Source organism: Dermacentor albipictus, chromosome 9, assembly GCF_038994185.2.
Source record: "Dermacentor albipictus isolate Rhodes 1998 colony chromosome 9, USDA_Dalb.pri_finalv2, whole genome shotgun sequence".
Taxonomy (NCBI): Eukaryota; Metazoa; Arthropoda; class Arachnida; order Ixodida; family Ixodidae; genus Dermacentor; species Dermacentor albipictus.
Window position 1 is genome coordinate 113,052,186 of NC_091829.1, and position 14,572 is coordinate 113,066,757.

At 49.8% G+C, this 14,572-nt stretch overlaps 1 protein-coding gene and 1 long non-coding RNA gene across 7 annotated transcripts in view; one reads left to right on the top strand and one right to left on the bottom strand.

The window, feature by feature from the left end:
* LOC135919441 (uncharacterized) overlaps nt 1-14,242 on the bottom strand; it is a 49,962-nt gene extending 35,720 nt beyond the window's left edge. Inside the window, exon 1 of the long non-coding RNA XR_010569960.1 lies at nt 14,014-14,242. This is a non-coding gene — a long non-coding RNA (uncharacterized lncRNA). The remainder of the gene's footprint in view (nt 1-14,013) is intronic.
* Nucleotides 1-14,572, top strand: part of fne (found in neurons) — a 196,067-nt gene that overhangs the window by 137,384 nt on the left and 44,111 nt on the right. The gene's annotated exons all lie outside the window — the stretch shown is intronic.

Consider the following 14,572-nt stretch of genomic DNA (forward strand, 5'->3'; position numbering starts at 1 on the left):
GTGTAAAGCGAGTAGTTTTGTGTGTGAGGCGATGGGGGCGCGCGTGTCTGCCGTCTCACTTTCGCGCAGCTTGAGCTTGCACGAGACTGAGATACGCCTAATGAAAGACTGAACTTGTCGGTGCGGCTTTGTAGAAAGCTTGCATTTTCTTATGAAAGTTGCGAAAGCGTAAAACAAATGCATGTTTCTGCGCATCTCTGCTTTAAAGTAATAGTCCCTTTAAAATTTTAGCTCTAACGGTATTTGAACTCAGTAATGAGAAGCATGCCGCTTGTGACGATTGATTCCGTTTCTTTGGTTGGGAGTTGAAGATATGCATAACAATGAAGTTCGCGTTCCGAAATCGAATCTCTCGGCGGTTTCCCAATGCCGCGTCTCTATCCTTCTGTGGCGCGGCGTCCTCTATCGCCAGCCGAACACCAGCGCCCACATTCGAGTGACAATCTGGGCTCGCCGTCTGGCGGCAACAAAGGGCCTCTCAACCCTGCCCCCGCCGTGTCGCGCGTTTTGAACCGCCCTGAAAGAACCGTCGCGGTCTGAACGGCGGGCTGGCACCGCTGCTTTGGCGGCAGCTTTCCGCGTATGAATAATGCAAATGCGGCGCTTCGCAAGCGAGAACGCTCGCCGGATCCCGTGGCACGCGCCCCGGGTTGAAAGTGTAACGCGCGCGTGTCTGTGAACGCGTGCGTGCGTACCCGAGCACGGGGACGGATCGCGGAGGACAGCGCGCATCGCCTTAGCGAATTCACGGATATATTTTTCTCTCCTCCCTCACCTCCTCTTGCCTGCGGTCTCGCTAGAGCGTTTCTAAGAGCAGCCGAGAAGATTGCTGTCCCTTTCGCGAAAGCGTGCTCCAGGGTCGGAGGAGTGGGCAGTCGACCGCGACATTCGTTAAGTAGGGTGTAGTAAAAGTTTGACAATATAAAATCGGAGACCCCTTCGCTGTACCACCGGTTATAATGGAAGGAAGACAACAACAGTGCGAACAGCTACGAGCAGTTGATAGAGAAATGAAGGGGCGCTTACGGCATGGTCGCTTGCGCTCGCAACTGCGCGTACAGCCGCCGTCAGGGTATATATGCTCGAACAGTGAGGAGACATGTGTAGCGCCGTTAGGTTAACAGACACGGTCCGTGAGAAGCAACAGCGAGTGCCTCGGAAGGAAGGTGCATTAAGCTGTAGCACAGTCGGCGTGTTTCCACCAGAAATCTGCTGCTAAGCCGTAGGCGGGGGGAATCAGAAAGGCGTGTTCGGGGTAAGTGCGGCATTCTTTACTGACGGACACGCTTACTGCTACGAGCACGAAAAGCAGGCAGGCAACACAACGACGAACATTTCCGGAATCGACGCTGTCTCTGTGGCGCCTTCCGGCGGCAAACGTCTCCTTTGGTAAACACCGACTGGGCGATGATGTTCTCGACCATAAACGGCGACAGTGCGGGGCGCTTGTATACCTTGGTCGCAGAGCGCCGTCGGAGCGCGCGCGCTGCTCGCGAGAGGCGTGGACCCCCCCTGCGCCGTCCTCTCGGAAAGTCGAAATTTGCATGCCCCCTCCCCCCCCCCCCCCCCCCTTGCAGAGTGCGCGGAGCCACCGCGAAGGTGACGCTGCATTTTCGCTGCCTCTTCTGCTATCGGTCGTTCCCACCTTTAGAATGCTGGCGGGAGGAGCCGGGTAATGAGGCGCGCGCGGTGATCTAGCGCAGAGAGAAGAAATGGGATGTGCGGGAAAGTGTAGGGAAGAGGGGGCGCGTGTGTTTGCCACTCTGTGGAAACACTGCGTGCGTTCGAGAACGGGCAGGATAGGCGAGTCCTTGTGTCTGAGAGGCTATGGCCCGAATGAGGGAGGATCGTTAGTTTGCAGGCTTCCCCCCCTAGAACGGCGAAACTAACCTCTTTTCGCAATGCTGTGGACGGGTACAGTGGACGAACAGCAGCGATCGTGGCTGCACCTTGCCAAGCTTCGTTCAAGCGCAACGTTCACCGTTCGGGCCTCTTCCTGTGTACCAACAGTAGTGGTCGTCTTGCGTCTCTTTCGTTTAACGCTGCACTACCGGTAATTTGACGTCGTGAACGGCGAGCGCCTGTCGGCATGGCATAGTGTTCGTTACGCGAAACCTAAGAGCGCAGAGTGGTTAATATAGAAAGGGTACGCAAAATTGATCACGGTTGTTCTCTAGGGACGATATAAGCTCTTAAGGGTGTAAATTGTGCTTTTGTCATCTTTTTTTTGTCTTTTACTTGTTTAGGGCTTTACGATGGTTTTTCGTTGAAAGTGCTCGTCCAAGGAGAAAAGTTGACGTGACATGATTGATCATGTAGTTGCTGACGTAATTACGCCAGACTTTAATAATACAGTCTGTCATTGCACCTATACTTCTGTTAGATCCGGTTCTAAACGGCGTCATAAAACGTCGCCGCCAGCTGTGCTCTGCACGTTGGCGTCATTGGTATGGCGTGTACCCGCCGTGGTTGCTCAGTGGCTATGGTGTTGGGCTGCTGAGCACGAGGTCGCGGGATCGAATCCCGGCCACGGCGGCCGCATTTCGATGGGGGCGAAATGCGAAAACACCCGTGTACTTAGATTTAGGTGCACGTTAAAGAACCCCAGGTGGTCGAAATTTCCGGAGTCCTCCACTACGGAGTGCCTCATAATCAGAAGTGGTTTTGGCACGTAAAACCCCATAATTTTTTTTTTATTGGTATGGCGTGAGTGCTCATACGTATATTGATAACGAAGGTTAGGAGGCACTAGATTATCCCCGTCTAATTTGTCTGTATAGTGACGAAATAGCTTTAAAGACACATGAACGCAAAAAGGACAATAAAAACTTATAATGTTTAGACGTCATTAGGAGCATGGTTACAAATGGGTCGTTCACGGAAGGGCAAGGGACAATAAAATGTTCTTAGGCTAACTTTATCCATTGAAGTTTCATCATGCTTCAAACGAGGGGTTAGAGGAAATTATCAAAAGCTGGATTTAGGAAACACGTAAAATTATTTGGAACGTATTGTCGACAATGAGCCTCGTTTGGAGCGCTGCCCCATTTACTATCCGTACAGAAAAGCACACGTGTCTTCAGAAATCACTGCCGATATTTTGCAACACATGACAAGGAAATAGACAGAGGAATAGTGGTGTACTGGTCAGGTTGCCAGCTTCGATACCGGAAGTTTAAACGCCTTGCATGGCAGCGTGATGTAGCGCATTGATGCGGCAGGCTAAGGTCTAATCTATCGCATAGATGCTGATGGTTTTGCTTCGTGATACTCTGCAGCACGCATCACCTCGGCTGATTAATAATGCGTATTTTGCTAGGCGCAAGCATGCAGAACGCGTGAGCTGGTAAACTGTCGTCAAATTACTGTTTTCCGTGGGACATCAAAAGCGTTCAATGAGGGGAGTGATCTACTTGTCGCAAATATCTCGGCTTCCGCAAAACAGTATTAAGTGATACTGGAGCCTTGCAGGTCCAAACATATAATTAAGCGCAGGTAGTGTTCGCCTGGTGTGGGCATTTCGCCGCATGCAGGTGAGCGATGCACAGTGCGCACTTTACAGGCGCAGTTACCGGGGGTGGGGGGCGTCGTCACCATTGCTTTCGGAAATGGCAGAAGAGCATAATCCACCCAACTGACGCCGCACTTTTTCTATTAGGTGGCGTCTTCGCGCCTTGACTTCTTTTATTTTGATAACGTTAAAAAGCATTGAGTGCTCGTTGATATAGTAGAATCTGAGGAAAGTTAAAAGACAGAGGGGAGTGTGTCTTTCCTTCGTTTGTGCTTGTCTGTGGCAAACATTTTCTGAACCGGAAAACAAAAATCTATCGTCTTTTTTTAAGTGTGGTTCAACGAAGGTTATTTCCAAAAATGAAATATACGTAAATGAGGCCAAAATGCTTTCTTCCCTTTGCCAACATTCATAGCAGTTGCGGGCTTGATAAGTCGTGTAGTTGTCAACGTGGTGTCTTATTCCTTAAATTTTCTAACTAAATTAAAAAAAAAGAAAGCTTGGAGTACTTGTCTTAATAGCGCACAAGTTTTGATATCTCCACCCCATAATATTTATACCTTAATGCATGTCTGCGTATCGCATAGGTTGATTGGAAGGCATTCTAAAAAAATAACTGGGACTTCTGTTAATTCTAGCGCAAGATTGCGAACTCAATACCTTGAAACTTTGGCTAGCCTCAGAAGTTCTTCTGATTTTAGCGAGCCTAGAGCAGCAACCTGGCTTCGATTCCACAGCTGTGGTACGCAGGCCGAATATAAGAACTGTGAACTACAAGAAGCCGTGTTAAAATCGCCACAGTTTGTGATGTCCGCCAATGTTGGGAACGAATGGTCGCCAGAAATAGTCTGTTTTCCATCGGAAGTGTTTTCGATTGTACCAGAGGCCAGAACGAAGGCCTGTCCTAGGTATCTCTAGCTACCCCTAGCTTGTGCCAGCTATCTGCGTCATATTACTTCAAATTTTAACATTTCGTCTCGTAGCCTCCACCTCTGTCTTCCTCACGGCGCTTGCCTCCTCGTTGCACCTGTTCCGTAACGCTAGTTGGCCGCCGGTTATCCGCCCTACGCATTACGTGTCAGGCCCAGCGACATTACTGCATCTCCATCTCAACTACGGTGTTCGATGCAACTGTTCGTTCTCTATTCATAACGTTATCTTTCTCTCTACTAACGTTTATTTCTGTCATTTTTCTGGCATATTGTTTGTATCAACGCTGGTCCAGAGATGGTAAAACGAAGGACGTGCTGCCGATGTCAGCGGGGCAGTTTAGCAGACGGTTGGTTTGCTGCTGTTGCCGTCTGCTCGTTTATCTCTGTTGCGCTGTAGCCTCGTTCTCGGAGAAAGAACCGTAAGAAAAAAAGAAGTGCGGGGGTGGGGAGGGCGCGCGGGTGGCAGTAAGAGAGCAGAAAAAACGAAATGTCGAGGCACGCGGGAGGATTCGAGAGATGGGAGTGTGACACGAAAATCGGATACGTAATCCTCGCGTCGCTCGGCAGGTTCAGTCGAGGACATGAAGCAAGCGGCGAGTCCGAAAATCGGATTTGCCGGGTCTGCTTTTCTGGGCGGCGCTCCCTTCCTTGATACCAGCGAGAATAGGGTTGTTCGGGTCAGTTCTTGGGGGGGGGGGGGGGGCGGAGAGGGGGGCTGAGTGCAGGAAGTGGACATGACCAAAGAAAAGTGTCTGACAAAAAGAAAAGCGTGCACAATCTATACCAAGTGTCGAAAGAAAAACGCTGAAATCTTACTTGAGGTGAATGCTGTAGTAAATTAATATGTATTGATTGCTTTAGATATTCAGTAGCGAACCATTGCCACTGCGTATCAGAAACGTAGTATGCGATATGCGTTAAATTTGCCGCTCATAAATATACATTTTCTAGTAGGAATCATGACATCTCAAGCTTATCGTACCAAAAATGTTACGTTCGCCTTTGTGGCGTTAAACGAGGGTAAACTATGCGTGGAAGTAGGGAACAATGTGTACTGAGGATCTGCGTGCTCGCTAACGTAAATTACAAGAAAACGAAATCAACAACACCTGTTTACTTGCTTATTCAAATACCTCATTCAAGGTACGCGTGCTTGTGAAAACCTCTCAAATGAATTTTAAGGTGTCGACTTACCCCCGTTGAAACGACTCGTCATTTAAAGTTTGTGGGCGGGACTTGATGCTATTTGTCTGGAGCATAAAAATAAAAGGCAGACGCGGGCCACGACTAACGCAGTTATGAGGTATAGTTGTATAAGTAATTATAGTAATAATAGTACAGGATATAGTCGTAACGTGCAGTAGCATATAGATTACGCGACACCTAAAAAAGGTAAGTACGCTGCCCCTTACTTCTGTGAATCTCTATCTTGTTGACGTTACCATTAAGAAAATTTTCGTTTTCATAGCCGCTAGAGGTAAATTTGTTTGCTGTATTTTCTTTTTTAAACACAAGAACCGTCGTTTACATATCTTAAGTCTCTCTCGTTTAGTGCGCTTTCGTTTAAGCGCGTAATCGCAAGGTCTCGCTAGAAGCGAGGCTCCAACAAGGTCCGCACTTCGTTGCGAGGACATTAATTCCGCCGCCTATATGCGTAAGCTGAAATTCCCAAAGTTCCCTGGCTTGTGGCATGTGGGCAGTCGTAAACAGATGGTGCAAACTTTTTTCTCGTTTTTTTCTTCTTAGCCACGGTATCACTGTTCTCGCATCTCAAAGCGAGGAAGCAAAATGGCAAGAAAGATCAAGTTAAGACGAAGAAGAAGCAGGCCACGACAAAGATACGGCGGCAGCTGTTCGCCTTTTCAAGATATTCCCGGTGCATGCCTGGCGCGAAGCGCAATTTCTTCCGCATTTTTACGCAGCCCTGCAAGCATGCAGCGATATGTCGGTCTTGGGAAAAAAGTGCGTGAAGATGAAAAAAGAAAGAAAGAATGGAACAAAGAGAAAAGCAATCGTTTCCTCAAACTATGGCGAAGGAGAGCCCAGTGTGCGTGGTCTTCGCGAATAGCAAAAGGCTCCGGTCCTCGGACTGCTCTTTACTTTATTTCTGGCAAAGGAATATGCAAACTAGGCTGGTCTGTTTGCCGCCAGGCGTCTGCTCGAGATCTCTACGCTCGGGGCGGGAACAAGGGGGGAGGGGGGGCAGCAACGAGTGCGGCCTGGAATTTTCGTTGCCTACAGGTTGGGTGCATTGTTTTGTTGGCGCCGCTTTGGTCCTCTTCCTTCTTTCTTTCTTTTTTTCTCTTCTTGCGAGGGCACATCGTAAAACTGCCCGCGGCGCTGCAGGTTCTTGCTGTCACTGGGAAGTACCCTGCGTTGCTTTCCTGTATTATTGTTGTTCGTCGCGAAGCGATGTGCTCGCCATGCGCGAAGTTCTTCGAGTGGAAAAAGATCGAATTGCCGGCACCGTTTTGGGCGAGACGCTGTTTTCGGGAACTTCTGCGCGAGGTCTGCCTTTTCAGCGCAGCGGCAGAAACAGAGACTTGGCGGAAGTTTGCCGCGACTTGTGTTGCTGCCGCGCTGTCTTCCACCCTGAACCGTGCAGAGACTTGAACACGCTTCCTTCGCGCGCGCGCTCGTATTTGTTTCCGATGCTGAGCGGGTCACAGATATGCGTGCGCAAGCTCACTGGCACACTCGTTCGCTCGCTTGCTCACACTCACTCACTCACTCACTCGCTCGCTCCCTCAATCATTCGCTTGCTCGCTTGCTCGCTCAATCACTCGATTGCTCACTCACTCACTCATTCGCTCGCTCACTAACTCACTCACTCATTCGCTCACTCACTCACTCGCTCGCTCGCTCACTCACTCACTCACTCACTCACTCACTCACTCACTCACTCACTCACTCACTCACTCACTCACTCACTCACTCACTCACTCACTCACTCGCTCGCTCCCTCAATCATTCGCTCGCTCGCTCAATCACTCGATTGCTCACTCACTCACTCATTCGCTCGCTCACTAACTCACTCACTCACTCACTCATTCGCTCGCTCACTCACTCACTCACTCACTCACTCACTCACTCACTCACTCACTCACTCACTCACTCACTCACTCACTCACTCACTCACTCACTCACTCACTCACTCACTCACTCACTCACTCACTCACTCACTCACTCACTCACTCACTCACTCACTCACTCACTCACTCACTCACTCACTCACTCACTCACTCACTCACTCACTCACTCACTCACTCACTCACTCACTCACTCACTCACTCACTCACTCACTCACTCACTCACTCACTCACTCACTCACTCACTCACTCACTCACTCACTCACTCACTCACTCACTCACTCACTCACTCACTCACTCACTCACTCACTCACTCACTCACTCACTCACTCACTCACTCACTCACTCACTCACTCACTCACTCACTCACTCACTCACTCACTCACTCACTCACTCACTCACTCACTCACTCACTCACTCACTCACTCACTCACTCACTCACTCACTCACTCACTCACTCACTCACTCACTCACTCACTCTAAACACACGCACAACCACAGACGCACACAGAAATTAGGAAGTTATAATGTATACCACGAAGACATATCAAAGCAAGAAAAAGGGGTACTGCTAAGAGATTTATTAGCAACGGGCGCGAACGGGTAGCAGTCACAAGCGTTCGGCGAAGGACGGCAACCACGAGCTCATGCCGGTAGCGATGGTGCTGTGGCACAGGCAGGCTACTCTTCTTCGTTACAGTACAAACGAACTTCACCAGAACGTGGCGCTTCAGGTACGCAAATTCGATATCTTCCTATTATTATAAGCTTGGCTTTTCGGCGCTGTTTTGAGGTGGACGTCTGATATTTGCGTCTATTGCGCATCGATCTTACGTTTACGAGGATGATGCTCCCGTGGCTGGTTTCTCTACGAACAACGCGTTGAACATTTCACTTTGTCAACTATTACTGCCGGCGGCAGTCATTTATGTGCCGACATCGCTCACGCGACGACATATTTCTCAATAAGTCATCTCCTCGTTCAATTATTGACTCTTCGGTGGAGGTGATCAGCATTTCTGCCATACCTTAGCGATATCCTGCTATACGGTAGGGCTGCATTTCTATGTGAATAATAAAAGACGTGGTAGTATTATTCATGGCGTGGTGTGGTTAGAAGTCCTGCCAGTATATGTACACCTTTGCCGAAAACTACATTAATCTTTGCGCGACGTTCAGAAGCTACACAATATAGACGGAGGTGCACTGTCACTGATATCTCAAGCGCGGTACCCTTACCGCCGATTTCTTATGTTTAGCCTTGCCATTCGTGGCGGTGCCGTTTTAAATATGAACTTCCTGCTGTACGTGTGCCAGGCGACGTGGCTCCTGCTAGGATGAAACACCTGACAGCGTTGTCTAAGCCGGCAGAATTATAGCTTTCACCGACTTTCCTCCCTGGATGTGACGCTCGCATCAGTATCGGTCGTCGCCAACGGTGACTCGGCAAACTTTTGTTTTGTCGCTTGCACTGTCGCGAGAAGGGCGAAGAGAGATGAGCAAAATGAAGAAGGCGGATAGGGAGGGGCTAAAGCCACTTTGGCGGAAGCCTCCGACGCTGGCTCGCCTCTTGGAGGATTTGTGTCCTCATCCATAAACGACGGCACGCTAGGCGGACCCACGAAGAAGGAGCGTTCCTCGGATGCGGGGGGTTACTACGGCCGTCGAGGTATACGCGTTAATCATCGGGCTCTCGGGCCCGGGCTGCTCCGCGCTCCTGTCTCCACCATTAAAAATGAATGCCCAACGCAGTTTTACTGCTGCTTCTACTGCTACTCCTCCATCTTTCTCTCTCTCTCTCTCTCTAGTTCTCCACCTGAGGCGAGAACAGGAGAGGGCAAATAGAAGGGCCTTTGCCGAGTCCCTCGCGAGAACTTCTACCGGCTCGCTGGCTGCAATCCTTCAATCGAGTTTTGCTGCGCGAGTTCTTCCCCGCCGACCTTCCTCGCCGTCTTCCCGAAGTGTTGCCGCCACCTCCCCCTTCTTCTTCGGATGCCGCTTCCTTATGTCTCCCTCTCGGTGTCCGCAGCTGTCTGCGCCACGCGCCAGTCCTTCCTCGACTGCGCGCCTGTGTAGCTACGCCGGCTGAAGGTGCAGACTGGGCGATGCACCAAGGCTGCTCTTGGTGCTCCCTGCGTGCCGGTTGCTTTTGCGGCACCGCGGAGACGAGATGCTCTCTCACGTTGTGTTTATTTCCCACAACCGCGCTCGGTGCGCAGGGACTTACCGTCTGCGTGCCGTTTCGAAAGTCGCGCATTCGATCATTCTTAGGGATGTGCGGCTTTTCGAAGCGTTGGCGTCTCGCTGAGAGAGATCGGGCAGCGCGTTTGTTGGGGGAGTTTCGCTCGAATAGGTTGGGCCAAAGAAAAAGCCGAGGATGTTAGAATTGTAAATATATTGACGCCGTACCAGCGTGCGAATGGGGGAACGCGGCGAAGACTTGTTTCGGTTTCTCGAGTTGCGTTGTTGGTCGACACAGAGGTTTGGCATGGATAGAATTGCTCATCGCATAGCAGAATGTGCCCCTTTGTTGGAGGGATTTAGTATTTAACTTGAGGTCTTGCTTTTCTGGCCATGATGGCTGAGGATTGGCTTCAGACTTCTTAACGGAGTGCATGTCGTATAATATATATTTACAGTGCCTTCTGGTTCCAGTTATTTATTCCGTAGTTTTTTTTTCTTTCGGGCTGAAACAATAGCTCGTGGCACGGCTTATATTATTTTTCCGACATGTTTACGTTATATTGACGTCGATATTCGTTTATGGGCTGCTGGGTCAGCTGGTCTTCTGATATAGGCGCCCGCCCCTGACTGCTCTGAGCCTGCTTGCGCATTTTTCGTCAACAAAGCTTACTGCTTAATTCTTCATTGCTGTCTGTGCGACTGGATTTAATCGCGGTGCATTTGCGTTTATGGTGAGACCACGAAGGAGGCGAAATATATGTTCATTGAAACTCCTTTGCGTGTCTGTTTCCGTGGGAACGCAGTTAGCTTGGGAAGTAACATGAAATAGATGAGGTATTTGAGCACTGTGTCTGCGCCTGCCGGTTATTACATTCGTTAACACGGTGAACGCAATATACGCTCTTGCCATGCAGCACAGTGAAATTGCCCATAAAGGAAATCTGTTGTCTGTTTCGCTGTACCGATACGCAATGCGCATGTTGCTGCAACAGGGCCCGTCCTCATTTAAAACGGCGACAAAATGCATGACATGTCATGTTCTACTTTTGACGTCTTACCTAAATTCCAATCATTGCCGTGAAATATTCACGCTCGACCTGCATGGTTACCGGTTTACGATACCATATTTCGGCTTAACGGGCAGCCGAGGTTGGGTAAGCCAGGAAGGAATGAGAAGCGGAGTACAGCTGATGTCGTCACCTTAACATAAGTATTCGTGCCAGTTGCGCGTGAAGCCGTGTTTTTCTTAGTTTGCTTGCGGCTGCGCAGATATATCATCATGTACAGATTAACCAGGTTATGGACAAACAATGATAACACCTCGGTTGTAAACACACAATGACAGGGCTTTAATTTTTTCGTGGGCTGCTGCGAAATGCGTCAAGTTACATTGGCATCATCGCGGTCAAACTTTGCTCTCGAAATTTCTTCTAAAAACAGCAAGTTTCTCATTACCTTTGTTTCCTCGGCTAATAAGAAGGTGTGGAATATATTCCCGTAGAGAATAATGTTTTGAGCCAACCCAATTCCTTGTCCGCCTGAAGTGATGTTTCTCTCCAGCGTTCGTACATATGCTGGTCACGAAAGGCATGCGCGTTGTCAACGTGACATAGCACTCTTGACGGGAAGATAGCGAGTGCCGTGTATTCAACACAATTGACGATTGCTGTCCGGAATGAAGCACCAGAGGGTGCAAACTTCTTTTATAAGGGTGTGCACCGAGGCAACTGGTCAGTCTTAATTAGTGGCGCATGCACTTTTCGTCAACATTTTTCTACGTGTTTTCATGTGCGCGAAATGCAAGCACGCCCGTGTACAGTGCATTCGGTGCGCGCTGGTGAGCCCAAGGTGGGCAGTATTAATTTGGGGACCACGCTAGGGCGTGCCGCACAATCAGATAGTGGTGTTGGCTCGAAAGCCCTCAAATTTAAATTCTTCTTAGGATAATGGAAGACCGGTACGGTGTAGCTATCGGTTCCACTCGTTCTTCTATGGTCTTCAGTCGCTCGTGCCTTGCGTTTCTCCGTCGCAGTAGTGTCAACACAGTTTCCACCTTGATTGTTCTTGGTTCTTTCGCTAGCAATCCATTTTCCACTGCTTGAGTGCCGGGAAGCGTTCTACGAGAATTCGTCCGATTTGTGTGCTCCTTAGACAGGTGGCGGTGGCTTTACGCGAGTGTCTGCTGCTGCTCGGTAGCTGTTGGAAGCTTCGTGGTGGAACTATCCTTCTTTTCGACACGTCAGCGCTGCAGATAAAGTGATTACGAGCCCTTGGTCTTTCGTGCCCCTGAAATTATCTTAGCGCAATACCAAATGACGCCTCTGGCACATACCGCGCTGCGGACCCCAAGTCTTGCATGAGCGCTTACGGGTCTATTCGCTCTACAAAGTCTTGCAGCCGCTGATTTTCGTTATCCGATGCGCTGATTTTGCCGTTACCTTTATGAACTCCGCAAGTGGTTGCTGAAAGCCTTTACAGGGCGCTGATCACCTTTTGTTCATTACTTTTGTATAGTTTTTTTTTTCTGTGAGCATTAAGTTGCTCGTATGCTCTTTCAACGCTGCCGTCGTACGCCTGAACTCCGGATGCCCCCCTAACGCACAACTCGAGAGCGCACCGTCCATGTTCCAGAGACGGCAGCAATTTGTTGCGTACAATCTTGTTCAGCGTCGAATCACTAGCCGCCGCCCACTCAGAGCACATTGGTGAAACAGCTGCGGCAATTGCGCCAAAGTGCGCCGAGAACGGGCCTTTGCGCCATCCTGCGCCAAAACGGCATTTTAGCGGAAAATTGCGCCGAGCATGCCCCAAAGTATATATCAGAGCGAAACCCTCCTTCCGTTGATTTTTAGTAGCGACAAAAACTGAAATAAAGAACAGCAGCACGCTATCATCATCATCATAAAAGGAAGCAGAGGCCCGTCCATGGAGATTCTCACTGTATAGTGAGAAACTTTATGGGCCTGTCGTAGTCGTCCGGTTCGTCATTCGCGCATGTTTCTCTGTCGGGCGTAGAATGTGGTGCCCCAGTACCGTCTTCCTGGCGCTTTATTTCGGCGTTCATCGAACCCAGTACTGCGGGGTTTCCTGAAGGAGAGTGTCACATTCTAAGATTAAAGCTAAGCTTTTCCGGTCTTTGTGGGTAGTTGCGGGGCTTTGCGACAGGGACGGGCTGAGATTAGAATTGCACGTGGTGCATGGTTAAGAATGCTATTAGCGAATGAGGTCGAATGTGCTACACCGCGAGAGCCCGCACTTCGACGGGTGCCGGGTCGTTCACGTAAAGCTATTGCGCCTGGCTTGGGTCGCCGCGCTCTTTCGATGAAATAGCGTCGCCGACGCAAATGCAAAGCCCTGTATGCGTCACGCGCATGCGCAATGGCGCTGACGCTTTCTTTTTTGGTGGCGACAACACCTTTGCTGCCCCTATTCGAAAAATTCGTAATGTGCATGGCATGACATCAGCATATTGCATAATGTGTACAGCGTAGGCCCGCATACTTAATCGCTTTTGTAGTGAACCTTTATCGACAAGCGGAATGTCGCAAGGTGTTGCGTCTTGGATAAATAAACAATCGTTTCTTCACTATCCGCGGCGCGTTCTCCGTGCCGTATCGACGAACCTCGCCGTAGCGCCCTTTGCGTCGTGGTGTGGAGGAGCGTCGCGTCCTTTCGTGACCGCGCTTGCAGGGTGAGCCTCGCGCATACCCGTCTACACAACATATCGACTATATCAGTTAGAAGTTGCCTGGTATATGGTAAACACACGTGCATTGGACTCTGTGCCAAAAGTGCTTGTTGCTGCGCCATATCGGCTTTTTGCCTGCGCAAGGCTCTGCGCCAAAAGGTCTAGTGGCTGTTCCACCACTCTAGTCGCGAAACATCGCTAAAGAGCCGCGAGAATTTGCCTTAAATGTTGTAGCATCAGTAGAAATTTAAATACGAATAGGAAACAAATGATAAGAACGCCAGTTAAGTGTAATTGCATGGCAGTGTGACGTAATCTTTCTCTGGCCGGTTTACAAGAGTGGAGCAGTCCAAAGACTGCGTTTTGATTTCTTTCTTCAAATTTAGGTGAACATCGAAGGCAAACAACGCACGAGAGTAATGAAATGGTTCGCCTTTGAATTTATGACGATACATGCAACAAGTATTCTATGTGATAATGTTTCTTTTTACCGCGTTTGGTCCCTTTCAAGTAACGATCTTGTTTGACTGGGAAGCGTACTTTCTTTATAGCCTAATGATGCTGTCGGCAGAGATGGCATTTTTTCTCGTTCGATATAAATTTTCCCACCTTGCGAAGTTCCGTTGACTGATTTGCTCTCTACCGGTGCACGTAGTTTCCCGACTCAATCGAAGGCTTCGGGAGTTATGGCCTCGTGGCGCGCGTTCTCGCTGTGGCAGTCAAATACGAAGCGTTAGGTCGATGTGTCAAGAAGCAGACGCAACCTTCCGGAGGTTGCGTTATACCGCAGCAGCTAGGCCTTGTTCTGTGCCGGGCACCAGATGCAGCGTTGGGCCAAAGACGCTCGCAGGCGAAGGCAAGAAACTTCCAACGAACTCCTAACAAGAGAGCCCCGCAACGATCACTCTTTTTTTCTTGCCCCCTGCATTTTCTGCGCGCTCTGTCGAATCTGCTTTGCGCAGCGTCTGCCGAGCCCTGATGAAGCGCAGCTGCTATGTTCGAGCTTCGAGCCACTCGAGCCCGTTTTTCTTTTCCTCGTCGCGCTCGCCAGGAAATCTGTCGATGGGGTTAACGAGACGCCAGCCGTGAGCGCAATATAGAGCCACGAGCTCTTCAGTCTTCGCTGCGTCGGCAGAAACTCCGGGAAAGGCGGGCCGCGCCAAAGGAA